Below are 16,257 nucleotides of genomic sequence, written 5' to 3' on the forward strand. Positions count from 1 at the left end.
AGAAAAGAACTCCTCTCCTTTTTAGGATTAGCTGGATACCTCAGAGCATGGATTCCAAACTTTTCTCTCCTAGCTGCTCCTTTATATAATGGTACTCGAGGTGACCCTCATGAGCCTCTCCTAACCTCCATTTCCACTTCCTTTATATTTCTACAGTGTGCACCTTCCTGATCTTTCTCGCCACTTCCTCCTATATGTCACAGAAAACCGTGGGTTTGCTCTCAGCATGCTTGGACATCAACTAGGCCCCACCTTTGCTCCAGTTGCTTATAAGAAGGACGTCTTCCTGATACTGGTCTCCTTTTTTTTTTTTTTTTTTTTTTTAATTTGGCCGGGGCTGGGTTTGAACCCGCCACCTCAGGCATATGGGACCGGCGCCCTACCCGCTGAGCCACAGGCGCCACCCGATACTGGTCTCCTTTGGTTTTCAGATGGCAGTTCCTTTATGTATGAGGGAACTCGTAGAGCAGGCTATGCAACTGTGTCCTCCAATGAGATCATCGAGGCACACTCTCTTCCCTCTTCCACCACTAACCAACAAGCAGAACTAACAGTACTAACCAGAGCCTTCACCCTAGCATGAGATAAATCTCTCACTATCTATACTGATTCTAAGTATGCATTCCACATATTATTATCCCATGCAGCTATATGGAAAGAGTGAGGCTTATGTAACCCCAAAAGTAACCCTATTCTTAACTCTCACTTTATTGTTAAACTACTAGAAGCTTCTAAATTGCCTAAGGTTATAGGCATTGTCCATTGCCGTTCACATCAATCTAACCACTCGCATATATCAAAGGGTAACAACCGAGCTGACCATGCAGCATGTGTAGCTGCTCTCCAACACTCATCTCCTGACACCTCCTCTCACCTCCTACTTATTTCTTCTCCCATTGTTGCTGCAGTAAAGGAAATGAATCAACCTCCCACTCATGACCTCCCTCATCTATCTCCACAAGTTGTTTCACCTCATCTTTCAAAACTTTACTACAATTTCTCAAAGCTTTTTTTCCTCTCTCACAGATAGATTCAGAATTTCTAAATCAACTTACATCATCCTGTGAGATCTACCAGCGCTCCAACCCACAAACAAAGTCTCACCTCCCATACTTTCCAACTCACCAGGCTAGGGGATTTCTTCCTGGAACAGACTGGCAACTTGATTTCACACACATGCCTAAGATCAAATGTTATAAATACCTCTTAGTATTAGTAGATACCTTCTCAGGTTGGATTGAAGCCTTTCCTACTACAAACAAGAGGGCTACCACATATTATGTTGCCTCTATCATACTCAAAGATATTATTCCCCGCTTGGGATCCCCTGTTCTTTATAGTCTGACAATGGACCTGAATTCACCTTCACCATTTCTCAAACCTTAAACAAAGCCTTAGGTATTACATGGCACTTCCATATTCCTTTCCATCCTCAATCTTCAGGGAAAGTTGAAAGGTCTAACAGATCCCCAAAATCTACCTTAACCAAACTTTCACTTGAACTTCACTTAGACTGGGTCACTCTTCTACCTCTGGCACTTCTACACCTGTATTTCCTGCCAAAGAAACCCTCCAACCTCTCTCCTTTTGAGTTGATGTTTGGTAAACCCATTCTTCCTCCAGGACTTACACCATCAGATAGCCCATTATCTCCCTCAATCTTGTCCTCTCTTCTTCAGTATGTCCGATCCCTTTTGTGGAAGCAAACAGACACACTTCTTCCTATCCTGACACCTTCGTTTGCCCACCTCTTTTCACCCAGGAGTTCTAGTAGCTCCTCCTAGTCATCCCAAGAGACAACTTGAGCCAAAATGGCAAGGACCTCATAGAGTAGTTTCATCAACACCCACTGCAATAAAATTGACCTCATTTCCTGGGTGGTTTCATGTGTCTCGCATTAAGCCTTTCCTTGATCCAACTATTGCTACAGGTCAACAGACGACACCAGGAAATCTTCCCTCATACTCAGCTCAAGAAACAGGCCTCCTGAAGCTTAAGCTCACTCAAGTTCCAGAGGTCCAGGAAACCAAAATCCATCCTCTGCCTGAGGTCCCAACACTCTAAAACAGGCGTCCTCAAACCTTCTAAACAGGGGGCCAATTCACTGTCCCTCAGACCGTTGGAGGGCCAGACTATAGTTTAAAAAAAACAAACTATGAACAAATTCCTATACACACTGCACATATCTTATTTTGAAGTAAAAAAACAAAATGAGAACAAATACAACCACACCACCTCATGTGGCCTGTAGGCTGCAGTTTGAGGACCCCTGCTCTAAAAGATAGGTCTCATAAATTTCGATTGTTGCCTCCCTTATTGCTGTCCAATAGGCATCTTCATAGTAATAATAATTATACTTCTAATATTACTCTTTAAAGTTAATCCAATCGCAGTTACTCCACTAAAATGGTCATTACTCTCTATCCCTTTACTCAATGTTCATAATAGGTTCTCTTGCCTTCCTAAGTAGTCTCTCATAATTCTCTTATTCCTAATAACCTTTCCTAACACTTACAGATCTCAATTACAAGACTCTCAACTTCCCTCACTCTCTGGCCACTGGGAGGAAACATGGAAATTACACATCGACTCCTGGGCAGACTTCTGGAAGTCATATCATGCCTCCATTGATAAAACATTAACTAGAAAATCAAATCACTCTAATGTGTTGTTTAATGTCACCTTATGTGAGTTGTTAAAATGTGATTCATATACCTTAACCTCTTTAGGCAAACACCGTGATTTAAACCATAACCTCCAAATATATGCTTGCAGTACTCAAAATCCTGACTCAAAATGTAAAAAAGATGTGCCTACTGGGGCTGTGAGTCCACAGCCCCCTAGAAGGTCACCGACACTAACATACAACTATCAACAACTACTTTTCCATGCCCTTGGCCATACTTTTACAAACTCACCAAAAGAGTGTTAAAACCAAATAACCCTGCTTGGCTTAAGGGACAAAAGTGGGAAATAAGAACATATAAGAAGGCTGGTCCAGAAAATGCATATTCAGAATTTACCATCACAAGGGAAAAACCAAAGTTTATTCCCCCTCCTTTGACAGACATTGAGAAAATCATTGGTGCCAGCCCCATATGCCTGAGGTGGTGGGTTCAAACCCAGCCCTGGCCAAAAACTGCAAAAAAAAAAAAAAAGAAAAGAAAAGAAAAGAAAATCATTAATACTCATTCTCAAATTTTATTTTATTATTTTTTTTTTTTTGTAGAGACAGAGTCTCACTTTATGGCCCTTGGTAGAGTGCCGTGGCCTCACACAGCTCACAGCAACCTCCAACTCCTGGGCTTAAGCGATTCTCTTGCCTCAGCCTCCCGAGTGGCTGGGACTACAGGCGCCCGCCACAACGCCAGGCTATTTTTTTGGTTGCAGTTTGGCCGGGGCCGGGCTTGAACCCGCCACCCTCGGTATATGGGGCCGGCGCCTTACCGACTGAGCCACAGGCGCCGCCCTCATTCTCAAATTTTAAAAAAGGAAATTGGCCCAAATCAAATCCAAGGTTTCAATCTCTCCACCCTTACACCCCAACTAAATCTTAATCTAACTTATGATTCTATCTTACGAACGTACTCTCTTTTAAAACATCACCCTAAATATAGGCTGGGCTGCTGGATTGGATTAAGTCTTCAACGTCTCTTACACACTAAACTTCAAGCTGTCCCAGGCATGATTCCTAACATTTTGTCTTTCAACCTTTCAGACCCTGCATCTCTTTTTTTTTTTTTTTTTTTTTTTTTTGTAGAGACAGAGTCTCACTGTACCGCCCTTGGATAGAGTGCCGTGGCGTCACACGGCTCACAGCAACCTCTAACTCTTGGGCTTACGCGATTCTCTTGCCTCAGCCTCCCGAGCAGCTGGGACTACAGGCGCCTGCCACAACGCCCGGCTATTTTTTTGTTGCAGTTTGGCCGGGGCTGGGTTTGAACCCGCCACCCTCGGCATATGGGGCCGGCGCCCTACCCACTGAGCCACAGGCGCCGCCCAGACCCTGCATCTCTTAATTTAACAACTTGCACACATGAAACTAAACCTTTTGTGCCCTCACTCAATCAAGTCATCCAGTTATACCCTCTTTGCTTCAACTTTACTGGCACCACTCACCTATTGGGTCTGAACCCATCAAAGTGCCCAAATATAGTCACTTTCCCTTCCAAGCCAAAAAAGAAGTTACACAGAAAGTCCCATCCTTCCTTCCAGTTTCTCTGCAGGAAAAAATTGTACCGAATTCCCCCTGTCCACATTCAGAATCTCTGTTCTGTAGTTGTGTTGCTACCTGATTTTAAAATTATTGTAGGAGATGAACCTGTTCCACTGCCTCCTCTTTCTATTCAACAAACTGTATGCAACGGGCTGTCCAAGTTGCCATACTTCCCTTACTAACAGTGGTGGGAATTGCAGCTGGCATAGGCACAGGAACAGCTGGCATTTCCTACGCAATAACTCGTTATAAAGAATTAGAGCAGGCGGCACCTGTGGCTCAGTCGGTAAGGCTCTAGTCCCATATACCAAGGGTGGCGGGTTCAAACTCGGCCCCGGCTGAACTGCAACCAAAAAAGAGCTGGGCGTTGTGGGGGGCGCCTGTAGTCCCAGCTACTCGGGAGGCTGAGGCAAGAGAATCGCTTAAGCCCAGGAGTTGGAGGTTGCTGTGAGCTGTGTGATGCCATGGCACTCTACTCAAGGGCCATAAAGTGACACTCTGTATCTACAAAAAAAAAAAAAAAAAAGAATTAGAGCGTCTGGTGGTGCCTGTGGCTCAAAGGGGTAGGGCACCGGCCCCATATGCCAGAGGTGGTGGGTTCAAACCCAGCCCTGGCCAAAAACTGCAAAAAAAAAAAAAAAAAAAAAGAATTAGAGCGTCAACATGAAGAAGACATTCAACAGGTTAGTGAAATGATTTTAGGACTCTAGCGACAAATTAATTCACTAGCTCAGCTCAGGTGGTCCTACAAAACCGCAAGGAATTAAAACTTCTTTTGGCAGAAAAGGGGGGACTTTGTTTGGCATTCCAAGAAGAATGTTTTTTCTTTGGTAGTGAGTCTGGAATCATCACTAACAAAGTCCAATCACTCCAAGAAAGCCTCTAACTCGGAAAAAAACAATGTGAATCAGAGTCATCAGACTTCTCTAGGTTCACTCAAAACCCCCTCTGGGTTGCACTTCTACCTTTCCTCACACCCCTAACGGCTCTTCCCGCCAGAGCAGTAACTCCTTATTGGCTATTCTATCGTTCCGTCACCATTCTGAGACTTCCCCTAACCGATCCTATTATAAAGGTGCACTTTTCTTTTGGTCTCTCTCTCTCTCTCTCTTTTCTCCTCCTTGGTGCTGCTCTGCAGCATCCCTTGCCAATAAAGACCTTTCTTACGAGCCTTGGTGGTCTGTGAGATCTCTGCCGGTCAAGTGCCGCAATTTCAGCTGCCATGGGGACTAAAGTTATAAATCACCAATTTGAATTTTTATGACCTCAACATCCATAATAACAGCAGTGAGAATTCTGCTCCTTTCCAGCATTGTTCCCTCTCTTGCATTTTGGATTGTTGATGTCATAACAGTACATCCTTATACATGGTGTTTCCCTAAACATAAACTAATAATTCTTTTAAATACATTAATCGCTTAAGTTATGTAGAAAACAAAATGTGGAGTTATAAACCAAAGTTACTGAAGGAGCTAAGAAAATTCCAACCCAAAATATGATACCTTGGTATAAAGAATATTTTCAGTGAAAAGGTTATTTTTGATTAGAAAGCACCACCCTCTCCTCTATAAAACCTGAGTTAACCTGGTTTAGAATCAGAAAAAGGGCTTCTGGACTCCTTATCACATGCTAGTAGACCTGGCCCTAAGGTCATTTAAACCACAATACCTGTCTCTTAGGTTAATTTACTAATCAATCTGTTTCCCTCCATTTATCCATCCCGTTAGCAACCACCTGCTGCACGTATACTTTCCAGTTTCTCTCCCCACTCCCTTCTAAAAGGCATCTTTAAAAACCACTATCACTGACTCAGCGCCTGTAGCTCAAGCAGCTAAGGCTCCAGCCACACACACCAGAGCTGGCGGGTTCGAATCCAGCCCGGGCCTGCCAAACAATGATAACTACAACCAAAAATATAGCCGGGTCTTGTGGCGGATGCCTGTAGTCCCAGCTACTCAGGAGGCTGAGGTAAGAGAATCCCTTAAGCCCAAGAGCTGGAGGTTGCTGTGAGCTGTGACATCAACCCAGGACGACAGCTTGAGGCTCTGTCACAAAAAAAAAAAAAAAAAGGCGGTGCCTCTGGCTCAGTGAGTAGGGTGCCAACCCCATATTCCGAGGGTAGCGTATTCAAACCCAGCACTGGCCAAACTGCAACAAAAAAATAGCTGGGTGTGTGGCCGGCTATTTTTCTCTTGCTTCTCTTGTTGAGGTAAGAGAATTGCCTCAGCCCAGGAGTTGGAGGTTGCTGTGAGCTGTGTGACGCCACAGCACTCTACTGAGGGCAATAAAGTGAGACTCTGTCTCTACAAAAAAAAAAAAAAAAAAAAAAAAAAATCACTGAAACTTTGGGAAATCATTTTTGTGGTTCCCCCCAGGTGCATACCCCCCAGGTATCTGGAAATAAACCTTTCTCTTACTAATATATTGTAACTGTGACTTGATCTTTTCAGCAAACCAACCTAGGGGAAAAGGACAAGTTTCCTTGAGACTCCCCTTCAGTTTGGTGTAGTCAGCAGGATCCCCCAAATCAGGCTGTTGTCCTGAAAGCTGCAGCAGGAGTGGAACCCCGACACCAGCCGAGACGTGGTGAGATATTTTACTTACCAGCTGGGCTCCCAGCCTTCCTGTGAGGTCTGGTTGAGCAGATGGTAAAAGATCTTTGTAATAGATATTTTGTGATCTGTACAGATTTCTTATTTCTCTGTGATTCAGTCTTTTTAAGTTGTATGTTTCTAGGAATTTATGCATTTCTTCTGGGTTTTCCAATTTTTTGTGCATAATTTTTTCATAGTAGTCTCTGATGATCCTCTATTTCTATGGTATTAGTTGTAACATCTCATTCATTTCTGATTTTCAGTCTTTTATTTTTTTTTTTAGACACAGAGTCTCACTTAGTTGCCCTTGGTAGAGTGCTGTCGCATCACAGCTCACAGCAACCTCCCGCTTCTGGGCTTAGGTGATTCTCCTGCCTCAGCCTTCCGAGTAGCTGGGACTACAGGCGCCCACCACAACACCCGACTATTTTTTTGTTGCAGTTTGACTGGGGCTGGGTTTGAACCTGCCACCCCTGGTATATGGGGCCGGCGCCCTACTCACTGAGCCACAGACACTGCCCCTTTTCTTTATTCTTAAGTTAGTCTTGCTAAAAATTTATCAATTCTGTACCTTTTCAAAACCAACTCAGTTTTTTTGATCTTTTGCATCATTTTTCTAGTCTCTATTTCATGTATTTTTCATGTCCTTACTTCCACTAACACTGGGCTTAGTTTGTTCTTTTTCTGGATTCTGAGGGTGTAATATTGGCTTGTTTGAGATCTTTCTTAATGTAGGCAGTTAGCACTATAAATGCTCCTCTTAGAATTAACCTATGCTGCATTCCGTAAGTGTTTATAAATTGTGTTTCCATTTTCATTATCTCAAGATCTTTAAGAAACTTCCCTTTGTTTTCTTCTTTGACTCATTAGTTATTCATGAGTATAGTCTTTATTTTTATTTATTTATTTATTTATTTAGAGACAGAGCCTCAAGCTGAGTGCCTTGACATCACAGCTCACAGCAACCTCCAACTCCCGGGCTCAAGCGATTCTCCTGCCTCCGCCTCCCAAGTGGCTGGGACTACAGGCACCCACCACAATGTGAGGCTATTTTTTGGTTAAAGCCGTCATTGTTGTTTGGCGGGCCCAGGATGGATTCGAACCTGCCAGCTAAGGTGTATGTGGCTGGTGCCTTAGCCACTTGAACCACAGGTGCCAACCCTGAGTATATTCTTTAATTTTCACCTTTTTTTTTTTTTTTTTTTTTTTTGCAGTTTTTGGCCGGGGCTGGGTTTGAACCCACCACCTCCGGTATATGGGGCCAGTGCCCTACTCCTTGAGCCACAGGCGCTGCCCTATTTTTTTGTTTTTTTTTTGATACAGAGCCTCTAGCTATCGCCCTGGGTAGAGTGCTGGGGCATCACAGCTCACAGCAACTTCCAAGTCGTGGGCTCAAGCGATTCTCTTGGCTCAGCCTCCCAAGTAGCTGGGCCTATAGGCACTTGCCATAACACCCAGCCATTTTTGGGTTGTAGTTGTCATTGTTGTTTGGCAGGCTTGGCTGGATTTGAACCCACCAGCTCTGGTGTATGTGGCTGGTGCCTTAGCCACTTGAGCTACAGGTACTGAGCCATAATTTTCACATATTTGTAGTTTCTATTTGTATGGAATATATTTTTCCACTCTTTCACTCTCAGTCTATGTAAATCCTTATCCTTAAAGCTGAAGTGTGTCTCTTGTAGGCAGCATATATTTGGGCTTTGTTTTCTTATTTAATCCTTTCAGCCAATCTTTGTCTTTTTATTGTATGTCTTTTTATTGCATAATTTAATACATTGATATCCAAGGTAATTACTGATATGTAAAGAGTCACTACTCCCATTTTTCTAATTGCTTATCTGGCTGTTTTATAGATTCTTTTTTCTTTGCTTCCTCTCTTGCTGTTCTCCTTTGTGATAATGATTTCTGTAGTAGTAACCTTTGATTCATTTTCCTTTATTTTTTGAGTAGGTTTTATAAGTTACCATTAGGTTTACATATAACATAGCCATAAGCCTATTTTAAGCTGATTAACAATTTGCCTTTGGGGCGGCGCCTGTGGCTCAGTGAGCAGGGCACTGGCCCCATATACCGAAAGTGGCGGGTTCAAACCCAGCCCCTGCCAAACTGCAACCCAAAAAAAAAAAATTGCCTTTGTATACAAAAATCTCTTATTATTATTTTTTTTTTTAGACAGAATCTTATTCTGTTGCCCTAGGTAGAATGCAACGGCATCATAGACCACAGCAACCTCAAACTCTTGGGCTTAAGCAAACTCCTTGCCCGTTTCCCAAGTAGCTGGGACTACACGTGCCAAAACGCATGGTTAATTTTTCTATTTTCAGTAGAGACAGGGTCTTGCTCTTGCTCTGGCTGGTTTGAATTCCCAAACTGAAGCAATCCACCTGCTTAGCCTCCCAGAATGCTACCTAAACTCAAGCAATCCACCTGCCTGAGCCTCCGAGAGTGCTAGGATTACAGGTGTGAGCCACTCCACTCAGCCTAAAATCTCTAGATTTTTTATTCTTCCTCCATTTTATTTATTTATTTATTTTTGTAGAGACAGAGTCTCACTTTATGGCCCTCGGTAGAGTGCCGTGGCCTCACACAGCTCACAGCAACCTCCAACTCCTGGGCTTAAGCGATTCTCTTGCCTCAGCCTCCCGAGTAGCTGGGGCTACAGGCGCCCGCCACAACGCCCGGCTTTTTGGTTGCAGTTTGGCCGGGGCCAGGTTTGAACCCGCCACCCTCCGTATATGGGGCCGGCGCCTTACCGACTGAGTCACAGGCGCCGCCCCCTCCATTTTATTTTTAACGGTACAACCTTCATTCTTTTACAGTGTATGTCCTGTAACAAATGACTATATCTGTACCTATTTTTAATTTTTACTTTTAACTTTTCTACTAGAGATTAAATGATTTACATAAGATTGCAGTGTAATATGACTACTTTTACCAGTGAGTTTATACTTCCATATGTTTTCATGTTACTAATTAAGAACCTTTCATTTCAGCTTGAAGAACTCCCTTTAGCATTTCTTATATTAAATAAGAGAAGGGATGACCTTGCTCAGCCTCTGTTTGAGAAAATCTTTCTCTCCTTCATTTCTGAAGGTCAGCTTTGTTATTATTATTATTTTTTTTTGCAGTTTTTGGCCAGGGCTGGGTTTGAACCCGCCACCTCCAGCATATGGGGCTGGCGCCCTACCCTTTGAGCCACAGGCGCTGCCCCAAGCTTTGTTGGTTAAAGTATTCTTGATTAGCAGAGCTTTATTGTTTCTTTCAACACTTGGAAATCATCATCCCACTTTCTCCTAGCCTGCAAAATTCTGCTGAGAAATCCACTGATAGTCTTACAGAAGTATCCTTGTACATAAGGAACCTCTTCTCTCATGCTACTTTCCAAATTTTGTCTGACTTTTTTTTTTTTTTTTTTTTGAGACAGAGTCTCACTCTGCCCTGGGTAGAGTGCTGTGGCATCATAGGTCACAGCACTCCAAACTCTTGGGCTGAAGCCATTGTCTTGCCTCAGCCTCCCAAGTTAACTGCGACTATAGGAACCTGCCATAACACCCAGCTAATTTTTGCATATTTAGTAGAGATGGGATCTTGCTCTTGCTCAGGCTGATCCTAAACTCATGAGCTTGAGCAATCCACTGGCCTCAGCCTCTCAGAGTGCTATGATTGATTGTAGGAGCGAGCCACTCCACCCAGTCTATCTCTGACTTTTGACAATTTAATCACAGTATGTCTTGGAAGTGATTTGAGTCGAAATTAATTAGACTTTTTAGATTCATATATATGAATATTCATCTCTTTCCCTAGTTTTGGGACATTTTCAGCCACTAGCTACAATCCAACAACACTGGTGGACTCCTCTTTATTTGTGGGTTGGTATCTTTCTTACTGCTCCAATGCCTACTATATGCTCAAAAGATGTTTTAGGGCGGTGCCTGTGGCTCAATGAGTAGGGCACTGGCCCCATATACCAAGGGTGGCGGGTTTGAACCTGACTCCGGCCAAATTGCAACAACAACAAAAAATAGCTGGGCATTGTGGCAGGCGCCTATAGCCCCAGCTACTCAGGAGGCTGAGGCAAGAGAATCGCCTAAGCCCAAGAGCTGGCGGTTGTTGTGAGCTGTGACGCCAGGGCAGTCTACTGAGGGCGACAAAGTGAGACTCTGTCTCTAAAAAAAAAAAAAAAAGAAAAAAATTTTTTTTTTTAGCTAAGCATGGTGGAATGCACCCGTACTACCAGCTACTCAGGAGGCCAAGGCAAAAAGATCATATGAGTCCAGTAGCTCAGTCCAAGTCCAGGGTCAGTATCATGGAGAGAACTATTTTTTTTTGTAGAGACAGAGTCTCACTGTACCGCCCTCGGGTAGAGTGCCGTGGCATCACACAGCTCACAGCAACCTCTAACTCTTGGGCTTACGCGATTCTCTTGCCTCAGCCTCCTGAGCAGCTGGGACTACAGGCGCCTGCCACAACGCCTGGCTATTTTTTTTGCTGTTGTTGTTGCAGTTTGGCCGGGGCTGGGTTTGAACCCACCACCCTTGGCATATGGGGCCGGCGCCCTACTCACTGAGCCACAGGCGCCGCCCCTGGAGAGAACTCTTCTTGTGTATTTTAAGATATTCTGGACCAGGCACGTTGGTTCATGCCTACAATGTCAGCACTTTGAGGGGGCCAAGACAGGAAGATTACTTGAGGCCTGAGCAATATAGTAAGCAGAGTAAGACCCTGTTTCTACAAAACAAATAAAGAAATTAGCTAAGTGCAGTGGCAAACACCTGTAGTTCCAGCTACTCCAGAGGCTGAGGTAGGAGAATCACATGAGCCCAGCAGTTTAAGGTTATACTGAGCTATCATTGTGGCACTGCATTCTAGCCACTGTGACAGAGCAATATCCTGTCTCTAAAAAAAAAAAAAAAAAAATCTAAATTTAAGCAAACACTAGTGGTTTATAGATTTATAATTTCTTTTTTTTCTTTTTTTGAGACAGAGTCTCATTATGTCACCCTCAGTAGAATGCTGCGGCATCACAGGTCACAGCAACCTCAAACGCTTGGGCTTAGGCAATTCTTTTGCTTTAGCCTCCCAAGTAGCTGGGACTGAGCCACAGGCACCGCCCAGGCACATGTTTTAATTGGGAACCCTCCACAGTTTCAAAGCAATTCTTTTGCTTTAGCCTCCCTAGTAGCTAGGCGCCCGCCACCACACCCAGCTATTTGTTGTTATTCTAGTTGTCGTTGTTTGGCAGGCCCACCCAGGTTGGAACCCACCAGCCTGGGTGTATGAGGTTGGCGCCCTAATCACTGAGCTACAGGCACTGAGCCTAGTTTTATAATTTCTAATAGCAATACTTCCTTTTTTTGTTGTTTTTCTTTGAGACAGAGTCTCAAGCTGTCACCCTGGGTAGAGTGCCATGGCGTCACAGCTCACAGCAACCTCCAACTCTTGGGCTTAAGCGATTCTCTTGCCTCACCCTTCCAAGCAGCTGGGACTAGAGGCGCCCACCACAATGCCCAGTTATTTTTTGGTTGTAGTTGTCTTTGTTCTTTGGCAGGTCCAAGCTGGATTCGAACCTGCCAGCTCAGATGTAGGTGGCTGGCACCCTAGCCACTTGAGCTACATGCATGGAGCCAGCAATACTTCTTATAGTGTTATGAATATATTTATTTTTTGAGACAGAGTCTCACTTTGTCACCCTTGGTAGAGTGCTGTGGCATCACAGTTCACAGCAACCTCAAATTCTTGGGCTCAAGTGATTTTCTTGCCTCAGCCTCCTAAGTAGCTAGGACTACAGGTGCCTGACATAACATCCAGCTACTTTTTTTAGAAATGGGGTCTCTCTTGCTCAGGCTGGTCTTGAACTCCTGAGCTCAAGCAATCTACCTGTCTTGGTCTCTCAGAGTGCTAGGATTACAAGTGTTACCCATTTATGAGACATATTTACTTCATATGTTAATATTGCAATACTTCTGTGTACATTTTTAAAAAATACATATTCTTGTCTAAGTTTAATTAAGTGATTTTTCACTATCCATTGAGATAATTCATGTTCCCCCTTTAATCTACTGATACAGTGAATTTTGTTCGTAATTTATACAGCATTTCTGTAGCTTCTACTTATGTATTTTTATTTATTTCTTTTGAGACAGTCTCACTATGTCATCCTTGTTAGAGTGCCATGTTGTCACAGCTCACAGCAACCTCAAACTTTTGGGCTTAAGCAATTCTCTTGCCTCAGCCTCCCAACTAGCTAGGACTACAGATGCCCACCACAACGCTCAGATATTTTTTGTTGCAGTTGTCATTGTTGTTTAGCTGGCTGGGGCCGGGTTCCAACCTGCCACCCTGGTGTATGTGGCTGGTGCTGTAACCTCTGCACTTATGTATTTTTACATGTACTGTTTGATTTTATTTGCTATTTTCCAGGAATTTCACATAATTGCTTTATTGTTTATTTAATCCTACCTTTGTCTCGTTATGGAATAAGTATTTTGCAAGCTTTGTGTCAAGAATGGTTTGTGATCATTCTACATTTTTCTGTAAGTGTCTAGAAAGATTTATATTCTTTGAAACTTCCCCAATTAAAACATGTGCCTGGGTGGCGCCTGTGGTAAGGTGCTGGTCCCATATACCGAGGGTGGTGGGTTCAAACCCTGCCCTGGCCAAACTGCAACAAAAAAATAGCCGGTGTTGAGGCGGGCGCCTGTAGTCCCAGCTACTTGGGAGGCAATCACCTAAGCCCAGGAGTTGGAGGTTGCTATAAGCTGTGTAACGCCACGGTACTCTATCAAGGGCAATAAAGTGAGACTCTCTAAAAAAAAAAAAAAAAAAAAGTGCCTGCAGCTTAAGTATTTTTGTTTTTTTGAGACAGTCTCCTTATGTCACCCTAGGTAGGGTGCCATGGTGTCACAGCTCACAGCAACCTCCAACTTTTTTTTTTGCTAAGGGATAGATCTCATGTTAAATGTTCTTTTTTTTTGGCCGAGGCTGGGTTTGAACCCGCCACCTCTGGCATATGGGACCGGCTCCCTACTCCTTGAGCCACAGGTGCCGCCCTCTTTTTTTTTTTTATGTTCGTTATTATAATTTTTTTTATTAAACCATAGCTGTGTACATTAATGCAATTATAGGGTACAATGTGCTGGTTTTATATACAATTTGAAATGTTTTCATCAAACTGGTTAACATAGCCTTCATGGCATTTTCTTAGTTATTGTGTTAAGACATTTATATTTTGGGCGGTGCCTGTAGCTCAAAGGAGTAGGGCACCGGTGGCATATGCCAGAGTTGGCAGGTTCAAACCCAGCCCGGGCAAAAAACTGCAAAAAAAAAAAGACATTTATATTCTACACCTAGTAAATTTCACATGTACCTTTGTAAGATGCATGTAGGTGAACCTCCAACTCTTGGGCTTAAGCCATTCTCTTGCCTCAGCCTCCCAAGTAGCTGGGACTACAGATGCTTGCCACAATGCTCAGCCATTTTTTTGTTGCAGTTGTCATTGTTGCTTAGCTGCCCCGGCTGGGTTCCAACCTGCCAGCCTCAGTGTATGTGGTCGGTGCTGTAACCATTGTGCTACAGAAGCTGAGCGTGGAGCTTAAGGATTTTTAAATTTCTCAATGACTTTAGATCTTAACAGGATATTTTTTTTTTTTTTTGCAGTTTTTGGCCGGGACTGGGTTTGAACCCGCCACCTCTGGCATATATGGCTAGCACCCTGCTCCTTTGAGTCACAGGTACCACCCATTAACAGGATATTTTTAAAAGCTAATTAACTATAACTTTAGATCATCTATTTCATTAGGGCCCAAATTTATTAACATGAAATTGAGCAAAATATTTCACAAATATTTTAATTAATTTATTTTTTATTGAGACAGAGTTTCGCTTTGTTGCCCTCATTAGGGTGTGGTAGCATCATAGCTCAGAGCAACCTCAAACTCTCAGGCTCAAGCGATTCTCTTGCCTCAACCTCCGAAGTGGCTGTTTGTTGTTGTTTAGCAGGTCGGGCCAGGTTCAAACCCACCAGCCGCAGTGCACGTGGCCAACGCTCTAACCATTGGGGAAAGGGCATCAAACCTCACAAATATTTTAATTTCCTCTTCATGGGTATTTCCATTGCTAATTGTGTCTTTTTCCTGTTTCTCTCCCCTCCCCCCCCCTTTCTTTTTGAAACACAGCCTCACTTTTGTCATCCTGGGTAGAGTGCCAAGGTGTCTTGTCTAGCTCACAGCAACCTCAAACTCTTAGGCTCAAGCGATCTCTCCCTCAGATTCCCAAGTAGCTGGGATCACAGGCGTCGGGCCCAACACCCGACTAATTTTTCTCTCTTTAGTAGACACTGGTTCTCAGTTTTGCTCGGCTGGTCCAACTCCTGAACTCAGGCGATCCATTTTCTCCCCATTTGGGGGTAAGGAACTTTAATATGTATTTATTGTAATTTTTTTCAAAGTTGTATTTGTAAGTTTATCTTTCTTCCTACTTTTAATTCCTTAATTTCTGATTTTTTTTTTTTTTTTTTTAGAGACAGAGTCTCACTTTATCGCCCTCGGTAGAGTGCTGTAGCATCACAGCTCACAGCAACCTCCAACTCCTGGGCTTAGGTGATTCTCTTGCCTCAGCCTCTCGAGCAGCTGGGACTACAGGCGCCCGCCACAAAGCCCGGCTATTTTTTGGTTGCAGTTTGGTCGGGGCCGGGTTTGAACCCGCCACCCTCAGTATATGGGGCCGGCGCCTTACCGACTGAGCCACAGGCGCCGCCCCTTAATTTCTGATTTTATAGTCACTAATTTTCTTCTCTTTCCACAACTGTGTTTTATTACCTCCTAAATTCCCCGTGTGTTTTCAGTCTTTTCCTTCAGTACTGCTGGACTGAACTGCAGTTTACCTACATTACTTACGTCTGTGGCCCAAGTGGAAAAGCAGAAGCTTCCCCGGGTGACACGCGTCCAGGGCTGAGGCCCGGCGGTAGCACCTGCTCCGGGACGCCCACGCCCACGAGGACCGCCAGGCTTGCCCCAAACCGGAAGCCCAAGCGCCGGTCCCGGCGGCCCGCGCGGCCCTCTGGGAAACGCAGCTCGCAGGCTAGCGGGAGTCTGGGAGATGTAGTTCTGTGTGGACATTTCCACCATTGGGTGCGTCCGCCCAGCATTGCGAGGCCAAAGTGGGTAAGGGTGTGTTAGGCCGGACAGGACAGCAGTGCTGCGGGGGATGAGGCAGCCTCTGAGTCTGCCTCAGGGTTCACGCTGACCCCGGCGTGGACCGGCCCGCGATGGTCCCGGCGTGAGCACGAACGGGTGCGGGACCTGGTGCGAAAAGGCCCTCGATGCGGTCCCGCAGCGCATGCGCTGACCCGGCCCGGATGGGGGTGGCCCAGGGGCGCGCGGGATCGCTGGACCCGGGTCTGTAGGGCCCGCGGGGGCGGTGAATGTTACGTTGGGGGGAGATAGAGAC

General features: G+C 44.4%; 1 protein-coding gene and 1 long non-coding RNA gene across 5 annotated transcripts in view; one reads left to right on the forward strand and one right to left on the reverse strand.

Annotated features, from left to right (window-relative positions):
• The window catches only part of LOC128583395 (uncharacterized), a 28,162-nt gene extending 12,332 nt beyond the window's left edge, over positions 1-15,830 (reverse strand). The window contains exon 1 of the long non-coding RNA XR_008379453.1: positions 15,705-15,830. This is a non-coding gene — a long non-coding RNA (uncharacterized LOC128583395). The remainder of the gene's footprint in view (positions 1-15,704) is intronic.
• ZNF605 (zinc finger protein 605) overlaps positions 1-16,257 on the forward strand; it is a 68,068-nt gene that overhangs the window by 26,986 nt on the left and 24,825 nt on the right. The window contains exon 1 of one of the 4 annotated variants that reach the window (XM_053587570.1): positions 15,929-15,971. The exons of 1 other annotated variant lie outside the window; for it this stretch is intronic. The gene's annotated coding sequence lies outside the window, so the exon portion shown is untranslated. Of the gene's footprint in view, positions 1-15,928; positions 16,206-16,257 lie in introns of those variants that run through there. 2 more of the 4 variants (XM_053587569.1, XM_053587572.1) reach the window with 2 other exon arrangements.

This window comes from Nycticebus coucang, chromosome 4 (assembly GCF_027406575.1).
Source record: "Nycticebus coucang isolate mNycCou1 chromosome 4, mNycCou1.pri, whole genome shotgun sequence".
NCBI classification, from domain to species: Eukaryota; Metazoa; Chordata; class Mammalia; order Primates; family Lorisidae; genus Nycticebus; species Nycticebus coucang.